Source organism: Hemiscyllium ocellatum, chromosome 32 (assembly GCF_020745735.1).
Source record: "Hemiscyllium ocellatum isolate sHemOce1 chromosome 32, sHemOce1.pat.X.cur, whole genome shotgun sequence".
NCBI lineage: Eukaryota > Metazoa > Chordata > Chondrichthyes > Orectolobiformes > Hemiscylliidae > Hemiscyllium > Hemiscyllium ocellatum.
The window spans coordinates 36,489,270-36,504,767 of NC_083432.1; the positions used below are offsets into that span (position 1 = coordinate 36,489,270).

At 39.8% G+C, this 15,498-nt stretch overlaps 1 protein-coding gene across 5 annotated transcripts in view; it reads left to right on the top strand.

Annotated features, from left to right (window-relative positions):
- Window positions 1-7,968: 7,968 nt before the first annotated feature.
- stat3 (signal transducer and activator of transcription 3 (acute-phase response factor)) overlaps window positions 7,969-15,498 on the top strand; it is a 49,624-nt gene continuing 42,094 nt past the window's right edge. For 2 of the 5 annotated variants that reach the window (XM_060848978.1, XM_060848981.1), the window contains exons 1-2: window positions 7,969-8,215; window positions 10,055-10,134. The gene's annotated coding sequence lies outside the window, so the exon portion shown is untranslated. Of the gene's footprint in view, window positions 8,216-8,235; window positions 8,349-10,054; window positions 10,135-15,498 lie in introns of those variants that run through there. The other 3 variants (XM_060848980.1, XM_060848982.1, XM_060848979.1) reach the window with 2 other exon arrangements.

Consider the following 15,498-nt stretch of genomic DNA (forward strand, 5'->3'; position numbering starts at 1 on the left):
ATCCAATGACACACATGCCAACTGTGTGCCAGTTTGATCCACTCCAGAAACATCAAAAAACTTGAATGCACTGGGCACAACAGACCTTGGATCCTGACAACATCCTGGCAATACCATTGATGTTTTATGTTTCAGAACTAGCTGTACCTGTAGCCAAGATTTTCTAGTACAAAAAGTGGAAAGCTATGCTATATACACACACACTCTCTCGCTGTCTTTCACATGCTCTCTCACACAAACACACACACACACACACACACACATCAGGAGCAGGAGCTGGCCATTCAGCCCCTCAAGCCTGTTTCCTCATGCTGTAATATCATGAATAATCTGATTTTAACCTCAGTCCAAATTTGCACCTACCCCTATAACCTTTCAGTTCCTTTACAAGAACCTATCTACCACTGCCTGACAAAATTCAAGGACTCTGCTTCCACCACATTTTCAGGAAGAGAGTTCCAGAACCTCATCATCTTCTGAGGGAGTTTTTTAATTGCAGAATTTCTGTATTACATGAGCAATCCCTGACTTTTACACTGTGGCACTTAGTTCTAGATTCTCCCATAAGAGTATATAGCCTTCCCAATCTACCTTGTCAAGATGATTCAGGATTGTATATTTTTCAATTAAGTCACCTGTTACAGATACAATCCTAGTTTGTTAGATCTTTCCTCATAAGGCAAACTGCCCATTCGTGTAGTAGAGTACTAAACTTCCAATGGTTCCAATGGATTTACACAGTACTGCAGAGGCAGTCTCACTAGTGCCCAGTATAACTGAAGCATAACCTCCCAGTTTTGTAATCTATTCCTTTCCCTATACATTATAACATTCTGTTAGATTATTTACAGTAAGTATTGGGCCCTTCGGCCCAATAAGTCCACACTGACCCGCCGAAGCGCAACCCACCCATACCCCTAACCTAACACTACGGGCAATTTAGCATGGCCAATTCACCTGACCTGCACATCTTTGTGACTGTGGGAGGAAACCGGAGCACCTGGAGGAAACCCCACAGACACGGGGAGAACGTGCAAACTCCACACAGTCAGTCACCTGAGGCGGGGAATTGAACCCGGGTCTCTGGCACTGTGAGGCAGCAATGCTAACCACTGTGCCACCATGCCACCTACTGGGACCTTGGTGTTCATGTCACATTACAGGTGACCACCATTGCACTATATACACACACACACACACTCCTACACGCACAAACACACACACACTCCTAATACACATACATACACACAGACACAAATATACACACACACTCCCACACACACACACAGGCATCGTCTCAGAGAGTTAGACCACTCTACACTCATGCACACACATATACACTCTCTCACGGACACTCACAACCCCCCACCCCAGACACACACACGCAGACAAAGAAAGACCCACATGCACACATATATTTTGTGTGGTGAATTTGTACTTGCAAAGTTACTTTGTACTTTGTTCAAAAACTGCATGAATTCATGTAAAACTCTGACCTCAAAAACTGCATGAACTAATGTAAAATTTTGTTTTCTCACTTTTTAGATTAGAATCAACCTAAACATCATGGCATAGACAGAAAACACAGGGGTTAACACTTTCAACATATTGTCTAGCTAACACCCATTGTTACAACTAACCTGAGAATGCAACTTTTAAAAAAAAGGTTTTGTGATCTGCACATGAAAAATGTGAAACTATCATTATATTCAAACAGATGAAAGACTCAACAGACAATCAAGGTATTTTTCAATGTATAATTTCAGTTACATCACACTGTAAATTTTTGCTATAAATTCTGTGCCTTAGAATTGTGTCCTCCACTATCACCTGATGAAGGAGCGGCGCTCTGAAAGCTAGTGTGCTTCCAATTAAACCTGTTGGACTATAACCTGGTGTTGTGTGATTTTTAATTTTGTACACCCCAGTCCAACACGGCATCTCCAAATCATGACTCTATATAGGCATTATGAAACTCCCAGTGTACCTGTCACACAGTTCTAGGAAATGGCACTGATGATCACAGGCTACTTGGATGTTAATGGTTTGGAAATCTTTTCTAATGGGGTACTCAGCTACATTTGGAATGGTCCTGTGGTGGGTGTACTGTCTATCACACCCTGCGCAGGAGGAAGCCAGCTATATTGTCAATACCAATGCCCAACTGCAGATGTGTTGCTGGTTAAAGCACAGCAGATCAGGCAGCATCTCAGGAATAGAGAATTCGACGTTTCGAGCATAAGCCCTTCATCAGGAATAAGAGAGAGAGAGCCAAGCAGGCTAAGATAAAAGGTAGGGAGGAGGGACTAGGGGGAGTGGCGATGGAGGTGGGATAGGTGGAAGGAGGTCAAGGTGAGGGTGATAGGCCGGAGTGGGGTGGGGGCGGAGAGGTCAGGAAGAGGATTGCAGGTTAGGAGGGCGGTGCTGAGTTGAGGGAACTGACTGAGACAAGGTGGGGGGAGGGGAAATGAGGAAACTGGAGAAATCTGAATTCATACCTTGTGGTTGGAGGGTTCCCAGGCGGAAGATGAGGCGCTCCTCCTCCAGCTGTCGTGTTGTTGTGTTCTGCTGGTGGAGGAATCCAAGGACCTGCATGTCCTCGGTGGAGTGGGAGGGAGAGTTAAAGTGTTGAGCCACGGGGTGATTGGGTTGGTTGGTTCGGGCGGCCCGGAGGTGTTCTCTGAAGCGTTCCGCAAGTAAGCGGCCTGTCTCACCAATATAGAGGAGGCCACATCGGGTGCAGCGGATGCAATAGATGATGTGTGTGGAGGTACAGGTGAACTTGTGGCGGATATGGAAGGATCCCTTGGGGCCTTGGAGGGAAGTGAGTGTGGAGGTGTGGGCGCAAGTTTTACATTTCCTGCGGTTGCAGGGGAAGGTCGAAACGTCGAATTCTCTATTCCTGAGATGCTGCCTGACCTGCTGTGCTTTAACCAGCAACACATCTGCAGCTGTGATCTCCAGCATCTGCAGACCTCATTTAATACCAATGCCCAAGCTGTACACTGACCATGTCATGTGGCCACAAGATGAAAAGCTGTGATCTTTGTGTCAAAGGGCAATGGCAGCTGTGTCGTTAAATATTATGAAAGCAGAGGTAGAAAGATTCTTGTTAAACAAGTGAATCAAAGCTTATCAGGGGTAAAAAGGGTGTGAAATTTGAAATGAATACAGGTAAGCCAATTTCTTATTGAATGGCCGATACTACTTTTGGGACCAAATGTCTGCTTCTGCTCCTATTTTCTATATCCTTGCTCTTTAGCTAAAAAGCTACCACAGCGATTGGGTGCTAAGCCAGTAAGCACAAAGTGAATGAGTACTAAGAAATGAAACTAAGAGTCCTAAAGCATATTCTGTGTAGATGTATGAGATGAATGTGTTTGCCTGGGTAAACAGTGATCTGACAGGAGCTTGCAAGTCAAAGATATCCCTGAGCTCTAAAGTAAAGAGCTGAAATGGATTGTGAGTTGGTCCAACGTCAGCAATGCTGATGTTGTGATGCTGATGGTTTGCTGATGCTGACTTCAGTTGATGAACATATCGAGGACATTGTCTATGGAGCATTCAAGGACATATTGATGGAAGAGCATTAAAAATGGGGAGACGGAGAAAACAGCAGCAAACTATTGTTGCCAGGTGACCGCTCTGGTTTTAATATTGGGAATTGAGTGTCATCTAGACATTTGGGAAAGGAAGAGTGAATCATAACTTGCATAGAAATATGGTGCAATTAGCTATTAATGAGATCTGAATGTATGGAAATAAAGTAGCTTGTGCTCATTAGTCAGATTCATGTCCCATATATAAAAACTTATTTCTGATGGCCTCCACAATGTTTTAAGGCTTGCTGAATTTTCTCTGAAACTTCATCCTTAATGAACAGTCTTCTCCCTATATGTGGGACACTCAAGTGTTCAGAGAAAGTGGGCTAAGCCAGGGAGATGATTGCTCATTACTGAAGCAACTTTTGGATTTCTCCCAAAAAACAATTGGTATGGCCTGTAGCCCCCAACTATTTGCAATGAATTCTTTGCTTGGACTGTCCAAGCCAAGGCAGATATTGACTTACAACTTATGTTGGTCCACTAAACTTTTATCATCCATCACTGTATGATTTATTTTACGGATTCCATACTAAAGGGACTTATTCCTGCAGTGATCATTGTTAAAATGTTCATGTTTTCACAAGTATCCATAAATTCACGATGTACAAATTGTCAGTTGAAAATTTAGCCAGTTCCCCTAGTTTGGATTGTATCTATTTCTCCATTACTTTGCTCATAATTACTCTTTTCTTCTAACCATGTCTTCATGTGGACTGGATAAATCTAGTCACAATATTTATTAAGTGCAAAATTATTTTTTTCTATTCAATACATTGAAGTATGTTGTGACAAATTTTAAAATGTCTATTTCCACAAGGAGCTTCATTGTTGATCATGATGATGTTCTCCTTTTCTTTTTACATATTTCACATTTACCTCTGATCGCCTTCAAATGTTTATTGTATTCATTCTTTACTTGAATTTTTAATCTATGAGAAAATGGATGCACAAACAGCCAATGTAATTTAAGGTAACTAGCATTTTCTCCTTTAAACTTCGTTCTCCTGATACCAATAGCACCTGTTAAATATTTTGTTTAGGAGATTGACCTTGGTTAATAGAATACAAAAACGGCTGGATTTGTAAACTCTAAATCCACTGATTTCACAAAAACAACTACTATGAATGCTTCATATACATTTAACATATGTTTTTTCTTTTGAAATTTTCATCCATAAATGTTTATAAATGATAAAAACCTTCATCAGTGTCTATTTCTAGAGGGTCCAGCTCTGAGAATAATTTGCACCCGAGCCTGCATTTATCAGTGCCAAAACCATTCTTGGTTTTCCCTTTGGGAAGATTGTAACAGTTGTCCATATCTCTATTTACATGTTTTCATTAATGATAAGTTTGAGCTTCACAGAACATGGGTAATAATTCAGAAGCTCAAGTTGATCAGGGGATGTGGATTCAAATTTCCACCTAACATCTACTGACATTCAAATTTAAATAGTTAATAAATCTGAAAGTTTCTCTCAGTAGTGGTGTTATGAAGCTCTCATATTTTTGTAAAAACGCATCTTTGGGTCTTATGCCCGTACCTCTAGTACTAGTACTGCTCGGCAAAAGTAAGGACTTCAGATGCTGGAGATTAGAGTCGAGAGTGTGGTGCTAGAAAAGCACAGCAGGTCAGACAGCATCCAAAGAGCAAGAGAGTTGACGTTTCAGGCAAAAGCCCTTCATTAGGAAGCATTGACTCTCCTGCTCCTCGGATGCTGCCTGACCTGCTGTGCTTTTCCAGCATCACACTCTTGACACTTACCCCTAGTACTACTGTTCTGAAGGTGTGTTATAACATGTCTGTGCAGGTTATTTTAAAAACATATGTGGTTTATCTCCTTCACCTATATGGTCTGGTCTATGTATGGCATCAGACCCATAAAAATGTAGTTGTGTCTGAGTGATCCACTGAAATTACCTAGCAAGCCAAGTTGTTGTACCAGACTGCAACAGGAGATATACAACACTGGCATAAAGACTTTAAAATGTGGCACTTTGTGACCATATTCCAGTCAGTATCAGTCAGTTCTGTCAGGAAAGGAGAGAAGAAAAAAAATGTGCTTCTTTAAGTAACTGTAACAGTAACTGTTTAAAAATGTATTCAGAAGCCTGCCAAACTGCCAGTAGGCAGACAATATCTGACTAGGCAAAAGTGAGGACTGCAGATGCTGCAGATCAGAGTCTAGATTAGAGTGGTGCTGGAAAAGCACAGCAGGTCAGGCAGCATCCGAGGAGCAGGAAAATTGACGTTTCTGGCAAAAGCCCTTCATCAGGATTTTCCTGCTCCCTCGGATGCTGCCTGACCTGCTGTGCTTTTCCAGCACCACTCTAATCTAGAAAATATCTGACAGGCTCACTACAGCTAAATAGTTAAGTTCTGCAATAGCGATTGTTTATTCTAAATTCTGAACATTTTGTTATCGTACTGTTAATTGTCTCCTGTAATGAATGATCTAAAACATGTGTTGATTGTACACAGAGCCAGAAACATCTGTACACATGCAACCTAAATTATTCTGGAGAAGCATTAGCACCACTGCGTACCCCAATAATGCAACAGGACCTGGAATTGCGAGAAACTCAGGGATCAAAGACAGCTCTATTTACTAGCAAACACAACAGTACTAAAAACAAATTGCATCTCTGCTGCACTTAAAGAATACTAAAATCTTCCCAAGACAAACCATAAGAATTGCCAAAATCGAGCCATATAAGGCTAAAGGAAATGAATATAATATCAGAATTGATTTTAATTTCCTATTCAAATCCTGGAAGTTTGGAAAATGTGGCAGTTGTCAAGAGGAATCAGACAGAGGTCTGTTGATTTATCTAATCTCTTTCAGATGTTGACAGATTTGCTGTGTACTTCTAATTTTTCCTGTTTTCATTTGAACTTATAAACTACATTTGTGATGAAATAGTCCTGCCTGAGGGGAATTTTGGGCGGGTTAAATTCCTGGAACAGACGACATTAAGAAGTGCAAATATTATCTCATTGGTTGCTGCAGTAAATTTAAATAATACATAATTATATATTATATAAACCTGTTATTTTACATTCTAACGTAATAATTTACAGTCCCGATGAAAACGTCCTTCTAGCATTGCCAAAACACCATGTATTTAATATCCCTGAACAACGGATGATAAGATGTTGAAAAGAAAGATGCACTTCTAAATTAAGTTTGGATTGAGCAAACTGGAAATTGGCATTAATACTCCTATGTGAACAGTAGGTTTCCTTGCCGTTCAGCTATTAGAATAGTGGGAGGTGGGGGTAATACATGAAAGTTTCAGTTTTACAGAAAATGGTCATTAATCAAAAACGCAAATTCTACTTGTCTTTCCAACAAATGTTGGCTAGGCTGCTGAGTCTTTCCTGCACGTTTCTTTTCTAATTGCCTTCATTTGCAGTATTTCATTTTGCATGAAAGTTCAATTTACTGGAAATTCTTGGGTATAAATATAGATATAGATTTGATTGCAGATTCTGTCCTAAGTGCTGAGTTATCAGAAAAAAACTTTGCTAATAAGCCATGTGGGGTGGACAAAGTTAAGAATCACACAACACCACTTTATAGTCTAACAGGTTTCTTTGGGAACACTAACTTCCAAATAAACCTGTTGGACTATAACCTGGTGTTGTGTGATTCTTAACTTTACTCATAAGTGATAATCTGCAATTTTCACATCCTGAGCAAGGGTCTTCGGACCCGAAACATTAAGTGATTTCTCTCCACAGATGGTGCCAGACCTCCTGAGCGTTTCCAGCAATTTCGGTTTTTGCTTCCCATTCCAGGTCCTAATTTAGTGTCATAATCCTAATCACGCAATGAAAACATTGCTAGTTAGTTTTAGTTTCAAAAGCCCCATATAATTTCATCAATCAGAATCCAGCTTTTCGAAAGCGATGATAAATATACAAAATTTTGCATTAAACAATATGCAATCGCCTGCTTTTCCTTTTTTAAGTGGTGAGGGGGAAAATAAAAGGTTTAGTCATTTGATTGACAGCAAAACTCCCATCAATTTGGGCTCTGGCACTGGCCCTCAGGAGTGAAGACGTCATCGCTGCCAGGAACTCAGATGATTTCGTCTCGCGGGCTGTTCCAGGGAGCGGTCTGTCCCCCCACCAGTCAGCGCTTCCGGTGCCACGCAACCCTACAGGCACACCGCGTGCAGCCGGGGGGAGCGAGGCGGCAGTTGGAACAGCCGGGAGAGGGGCGTGGCATCCCACAACCGAACTTGCCGCCCCCTTCCTCGCCTCCATTGGCCGAAAACGACCGGGGGGCGGGACGCCTCCGGGAGCAGGCCGTCCGTCGATTGGTCGAACCGGCTGTCAATCCCGGTCAGCGTGGTAGGTTGTCGTGCCTTTGACGGGGAGGGGGTGGGGGTGACTTCTTTGGTTTTAAAAAAAATCTTGTCGTGGCGAAGTGCGTCAAAAAATATAATCGAATCGGCAGGTTTTTAAAAGACGTTTTGTTTGAGGTGAAGAGAGGATCAAATATCGCCGCGTCCGAGGCCTTGACGGGATTGAGAATGTCCCAGCTGTAGGTCGAGGTGTCAGAAAGTTGGAGCTGTCAGTCTGGAAAGTTTTATTGCTGCAGGTACAGTGTGCCTTGTATTTTATTCTTATTTGTAGCAGGCCTCGTCAGCAGAGTGCCAAGCCGAAAGTTTCACAGTTAAGTGTGGAGTGACCAAATAACAACAGGTTCGGCATCGAATGGAGCATTTTGACAGGTAAGTGATAACTGAAAGCCTCTGGGTTTTTATTTTGGTCTCCAAGGCTGCTGAGTCTGATCCAGTCAGTGTGGCGCAGCAGGGAAATGGCAATTATTGATCTCGAAATAAAAGCGTACAAGGCTGTCCGACTTGTGTTTTTTTTAAAAGTCCTTTTGGAAGCGCAGCCTGATCCGAGGTAAATGGGCTGCTAACACCTGACTCACATTCTTCCCCCCCCCCGCCCCCCAACACAAAATATAGGAGGTATCACTTGCGACTTGAAATATTGTCCTTCAGCGACTGCTAACAGGAAGTGGGGTTGCTGTGTTAAAGGGAAGAGTTGTGGACGCATGGTTTATCAGCTTCTGGTGAAGTGTTAGCGCTTAAATGGTATTTTATGACAGAGTAGTGCATTTACTTTGTATTTATTGCGTGCAAATGTAATCTTTATGCTGCCTATAACCCTTCAACAAAGCATCATTTATGAAAACTGTCGTGTTTAAAATCCAAACTTAACCATAGATCCCTGGTGAAGGGCTTTTGCCTGAAATGTCGATTTTCCTCCTCCTCGGATGCTGCCTGATCTGTGCTTTTCCAGCACCACTCTAATCTTTTACATAGGCCATTCTACTTAATTATGGGATTCTGATTCAGCATGTGGATTTTTTTTTGTATAGCTGCATAGAATTTGAATGAAATGTTAACCAGATTTAATCACAGTCAATGTGGGTTATCATTGAAATGCTTTATGTAAAGGAAATAAACTACTGTAAACCTGGAGGTGTTGTCCTTTATGACAAGGGTGGGCTATTTGCTAACTGTGTTAAATGATTCTCACCTGTACAGGCACGATGTTGTCGTGATGTTTATTGGTTGATCTTCAACATTTTTTCATTTAATCTGTTGCACATGTGTTTTCCCCAATCACTATGTGTACTCAAAACAATACTAAAATGATGGATTCTGGTAACCCTCTGTGTTGCTCATTATGTAGTCAATAGCTACTTAAACTTTTGGGTAATGAAATATCAGTTCAATGTAGCAGTGTGGAATCACCCCTGTCACTTGTGGCTATCATGTATGATTGAATATTGTTTTATATCAAAATCATTAAATCTGCAGTAATACTGCTAGGATTTGTTTCACTTCTCAACAAATTCACAGTATTGCTCATTTATTGATGCTTTAGTTTCTGTCTGTGACACAGAAAGTGGCATACAACTCTATAACGTTATGAGTAGCTAACGTGAGTAGATTCTTTCAAAGTCTATGCGGTGTTTGGCATCAGCAATTTTTAATTCCTCGAATATTGGGGGAAAATTCATTTTGTTTTCAAGAATCTGAGAAAATATTGGCTGAGGTCAGCTAAATCTGGCACTGTATTAGATTAGATTAAACAATGCATTAAAGATAACATTGTTGATACCATTTGCAGAATAGTTTATGAAAACAGCATACTGTGTTTTTGTTTTATTGAAGGATTGTTTTTCTCTGTGCATAGAATACATATTTGGAGAACCAAAAATCAGGATCATCTTTTTCCTACCTTTTTAACTTAGTAACTGACAGCAAAAAATCACTGTTGTAAGACTTTTTTTTATATGTCCCGTCCATTTGACCAATTTTCTGCTTAGTGATTTTGAGATGTTTGTTTGTTTATCTTATCCATTTAAGTTTTTGTCTACCAGCTCACACTATGTCAGTTATTTCTTTCTGCCTTTCAGCATTAAAGTGTGATAAAGGTGTATTGAGAAAAATCTTGAGAGAGAAGGAAAATTCTGTAGACATCAGCTGAGGCAATCAGGTAAATTGTACTAATATACCACCTCATCATGGATGTTTCTCTCCGTTCCAAGCACTAAATACTATAAATAGTTTAAAAATGCTGCCTGTTTAAAATGCATTAAGATTATTACTAAAAACAGCATGAACTGTTTTTTTATAATGTAAATTTAAGAATTTGGAACATAGTTTTGTTTGAAAGGAGGAAGCACAGTTCAGAATTCTGAGAGCTTGGTCTGTTAAGTGGGTAGTCCTGAGTGAGTGTAACTTCAGTTTTCCCACATTTTGAAGCTGAATTTTAAGCAAACTGATTTTGAAACCAGAAGCAGAAGGTGTGATATTTTGGTTCGTTTACAAAAATGGGGAAGGATACTCCATTTTAGAGGTCATGTACTGATAGTGATTTCAAAAGACCAAATTTGCAACAGCACCTTGTGCATAGGAACATCATGGTATTTCCAGTTCTTTAGAAATGGGGAAAAATATTTTTCTATGTAAGTTAAATATTTACTTCCTTATTAATAACATTTGCTGCAGTGAGATACAGCTCCTGGAAGTAGTTTAAAAGCTGCAGCTATTTCAGGATACATCAAAAATTGTGTATGTGAAGGCTTGTTTCTTTCACAGTATTGTGATGTAAGTTTTCTTTCATATGTACATTTCTTGTTTAGTTTAGAGTTTGGATTTTGAAACAAGTGGCAGAGGATTTTCTGGCTGTATGTGTACGAAGAGATTTTATAATTGTCAGTATTCCTGGAATTGCATTTTAAACAAAACTGAGTATGGGAGTGAGTTCCTGGAGTGCACATGGGAATTTGTTTGCATTGAGAGAGTTGTATCAGCTGACAGGGTATATTAAGCTGCTTTCAGCTGGAAAGATTATGAATTTCTTGTTTTAATTTATTGGGAGAATGCACACAGCTTGGGGTTCAGTTTGCAGAATTTCTGATTGAGGTTGGATGTATGAAACAGTTCTGGAAAAAAGTTAACTCAGAAAAGTTAGGAAATAGATTACTTTAGTATAAACAGGTTAGTTTGAAAGATCCAGACCTGCGTGTTTGATTAGATAATGAAGGAATTATTCAAAACTGAGGAAATCTAATTTCAGTTGTGTGAATACTTAAAGAATAGGCTGCCAAATTCTCAAGACTGCAAATTGAAAGAAACAGTTAATGTTCTACCTGTAGAAGGGGTAGAATAGCAAATTGTCTTTGTCTTTGGTATTTTAGTACTGTGAAGTGTTGATGTTGGGAGAAGTGGAATTATATTTTACTCTGTTTGGAAAATATTTAGTGTTATGTTATTTGTCAATAGCTTGGTTTATTCTATTTCATCTTCTGTTTCATTGTTAATACTGGACTTGTAGCATTGCGTGCTTTTTGTGAATGACACCCTTTTCAAATTAAAAATAAATCAAACCAGATTTCAGCCTTGGGTCTGATATTATAACTGGACATATCAGTTCAGATTATAATGGTAAAACATTATTCAAGTATGTCTCCATCCCCCGCAGCCTTTTATTTAATTCTCCTTGTATGTTTCAGTTGTGTTTGGGACATGTATTTTGATCACTTCTTAGAAAAAGGGGATTACATTACCCTATGCAGTTGGTATAGTTGTATATTCTGGCACTGTGTTGCCTTCATTTAGCATCATATGCTGATATTATGGCAACATACTTTTAAAAATAATATTTCTGTGTTAATTGTTAGATATCTTGTGCACCACTTCCATTTTGCCTCTTAATTACTATTCATTTCATAGTTCAATGTTAAAATAGAAAACTGCTTGTGGGAATTAAATCAGTGAGTACATTGCAACCATGCCAATTTCAAATTGAAACCTATTCTGCATATTTAGAATTTTAATGCGTCATAGAGCATAGACCACCCAAGCAATAGAGTCTGATGAACCTAGAAACCTCATGTTCTATCTTCCCAGTCATTGGCATTTTAGTTTTAATAAGAGATATGTTTTATGTGTTAGAACCTTGTTTCTCTTGTTCTGCCAAAGAGACATGAGAATTAACAGCTTGACCATTATCTAACTGTTCCAAGCCATATGTGCAGCCCTCTAAATTATATTGTTTAAAATAATTCAGTATTTAAAGTCAGTCAGAATTAAAGCATTAGTGAATAAACTGCTGTGTAAGAGCACCTAGTCAAGATTGTTCTCTGCTAGACAGGGAGACACAAAATAATAGCAATTGAAAACAATTTTTTGAGTTGAAATTAAAATGTTGTAAAGTTCCCAGTGTTTATTACGACAGTCTTTGAAGCAAAACAAAATGTTCAATTGATTTTTCAGCATTCTTATTCGACAAGAATCTAAATGAGCTTTTATTTGTACTGTTGCCCCTATAAAAGTGTGAACATTATATCTTGAGTTGAAAAATTTAGTGCTATGTTTTATAATTTCCTGAAGTTTGAGTAGTGTTTAGGGTTTCCTCCATCACAAGTCATTAATTAAGTTTAAAATGAGTAAGGATACAATGCGATTGTAAATGGTACTAAATAAAACAAGGTTCTCATTTACAGTTTCCTAAAGTTAAATACTAATCTGCTGGTTGATGTGAACAAAACCAAAGTGAAAAGTCTGGAAACATTAAAACTATGTTTTTATAACTAATAAACAAAATAATTCATCGAAGAGGAGGAAAAATTGTTTACAGGAATGGTAGCTAGAGGCAAATGAAATTGCCAGGAATACAATCAGTTGTCAACTCCATGTGGATTTTTTTAATCAGTCTGTTTTAGTTATGTTATTGCCCACTTCTGGGGCAGGTGGGACTTATACCCAGGGTTCCTGGGTCAGAGGTAGGGGCACTGCTAATGTGCCACAAAAGCCTTTTGCCAATCTTATGTATAATGTATTTCTTTAGTAAGACAGGCCTTCAGGACTAATTAGGTCATCCCTGCATTTTTGCCTGCATGATTGCAAAGTTGAGAATTGCTGAAAGGCAGCATGTTAACCACAGTGTAGTTGTATAAGAAAAGTAAAACCGAAAGGAGAACATTTCAAACCAGAAACTTAACTTTTTACAATCTTAACACAACATGATTAATCATCAAAGATTATGAAAACATTGTTACTTTTGCTGTAAGATCACAATATGATATATGGGATTGGAATTTGGATTTTGGCAAAGAAAAATAATTTTAATTTGATAGTAATACTATAATTCTTGGTCTCATTGTTTGTCAATACTGAATATTTAATTATGCAATGGTTAACACCTGTGTTCAAGTGAAGGGAGAGTATTTAAAAAAAATCTGAGTTCTAAGATTTTTGACCTAACAACAATGAGGGAACAACCATATAGGTCTAACTCGGATGATGTTTAACTTGGAGGGAATCTTGCAGTTGGTGGTTTCCCATGCATCTGCTCCTCTTTGTCCTTTTAAAATGGTAGAGGTCATGAAGTAGAGGTTTGGAAGGTACTGCCAAAGAGACTTAGTGAGTTGCTGTGTGTAGGTAGTACATACTAGTGCTCGATTGTGTTGGTGGTGAAGAGAGTTGATTGTTGAAGATGGGGTTAGGATATCAGTGAGGGGGCTGCTTTATCATGGATGGTGTCAAGCTTCATGAGTGTTGGAGCTGTATTCATCCAGGCAATTGGAGAATATTCCTAATTGTGATTTTTCAAGTAGTGAACAAGCACTGGGGAGACAGGTTGAGTTCCTAACCTCTGACCTGTTCTCATAGAGACAGTATTTCTCTGGGAGTTGATCCAGTTCAATCTGTAGCCGATGGTAACCTTCAGAATGTTGTTAGAGCGGCATTCAGTTATATTAGTATTGTTGACTGTCACAGGGTGATGGTTAGATTTTCTCATTGCCTAGCATTTATGTGATATGAATGTTACTTGGTACTTATTAGCCCAAGTCTAGATATTGTCCTCGTCTTCCAGCATATGGATAAGATTGCTTCACTATCTAAGGAGACATGAATGGTGCTGAACATGGTGCTGTCATCAATGATTGTTCCACACTTCTGACCTCATAATGGAAGATAATTGTGCTTATGACATAATATTGTGCCTCAAGATCTCTCCACTTCCTCAATGGAAGTGTCCTTACCTCTGATCCAAGAGATCCAGGTTCAAGTCCCACCTGCTTCAGAGGTGTGTCATAATATATCATATGTTGCTTGAAAAGAAATCCTCCTTAATTTTAGGGAGCTGTTGTGGCACGATGTAACGTGCCAACTTCTTAGCCAGAAGTCCAAGTCCCATCTTCAGAAGTGTGAAATACATCTGAACAGATTGATTGATTGGAAAATGTCTGCATTGAGGAAGGGGCTTTTATGGTGCAATGGTGATGCCCTTACTTTCTCCATAATACAATACATCTGGACAATATTTTAAAATAAACAATGTGCCTCGAGAAACTTGTCTGCAGAGATGTCCCACATGATTGACTTCCAACAATCACAGCCATCTTCTTTTGTGTAAGATATGACCCTAACCAGTGGAATCATTTCCATTGATTCCAGTTTTGTTGGGGCCCTTAGATGTAAGACTTGGTGAAAAGCAGTCTTGAAGTTCAAGGCCAGTCACTCTTTCCTCACTTCTAGAGTTTGTTTTTTTTTGTCCATTTTTGCAATGAGGTCAGTAGCTTAGTGATTCTGGCAGAATCCAAAGGGACCATCCGTATTCACGTCATTTCTTTGCAAGTGCCACTTGAAAGCAGTATCATTTAATAATGCTTTCCGTCGCTTTGATAATTGAGAGTACACTGATAGGGTGGTAACTGTAGAGTTTGGATTTTTCCTAGTTTTTGTGAACAAGACATAACCTGGGCAAATTTCCATATAGTCAGGCAGATGTCAGTGTTCTAGAGCACAAATCCTAAGTACTTTTGCTCCTCCGCCCTTGAGCCCCGCCCCTCCAAACGCCACCAGGACAGAACCCCACTGGTTCTCACCTACCACCTTACTTCTCTCCAAGGCCCCAAGGAATCCTTCCATATCCGCCACAAATTCACCTGCACCTCTACACACATCATCTATTGCATCCGCTGCACCCGATGTGGCCTCCTCTATATTGGGGAGACAGGCCGCCTACTTGCGGAACATTTCAGAGAACACCTCTGGGACACTCGGACCAATCAACCCAACCAACCCGTGACTCAACACTTTAAACTCCCCCTCCCACTCCACCAAGGACATGCCGGTCCTTGGACTCCTCCATCGCCAGACCATAACAACATGACGGTTGGAGCAAGAGTGCCTTATCTTCCGCCTGGGAACCCTCCAACCACCAGGGATGAACTCAGATTTCTCCAGTTTCCTCATTTCCCCTCCCCCCACCTTGTCTCAGTCGAATCCCTCGAACTCTGCACCGCTTCCTAACCTGCAATCTTCTTCCTGACCTCTCCGCCCCCAC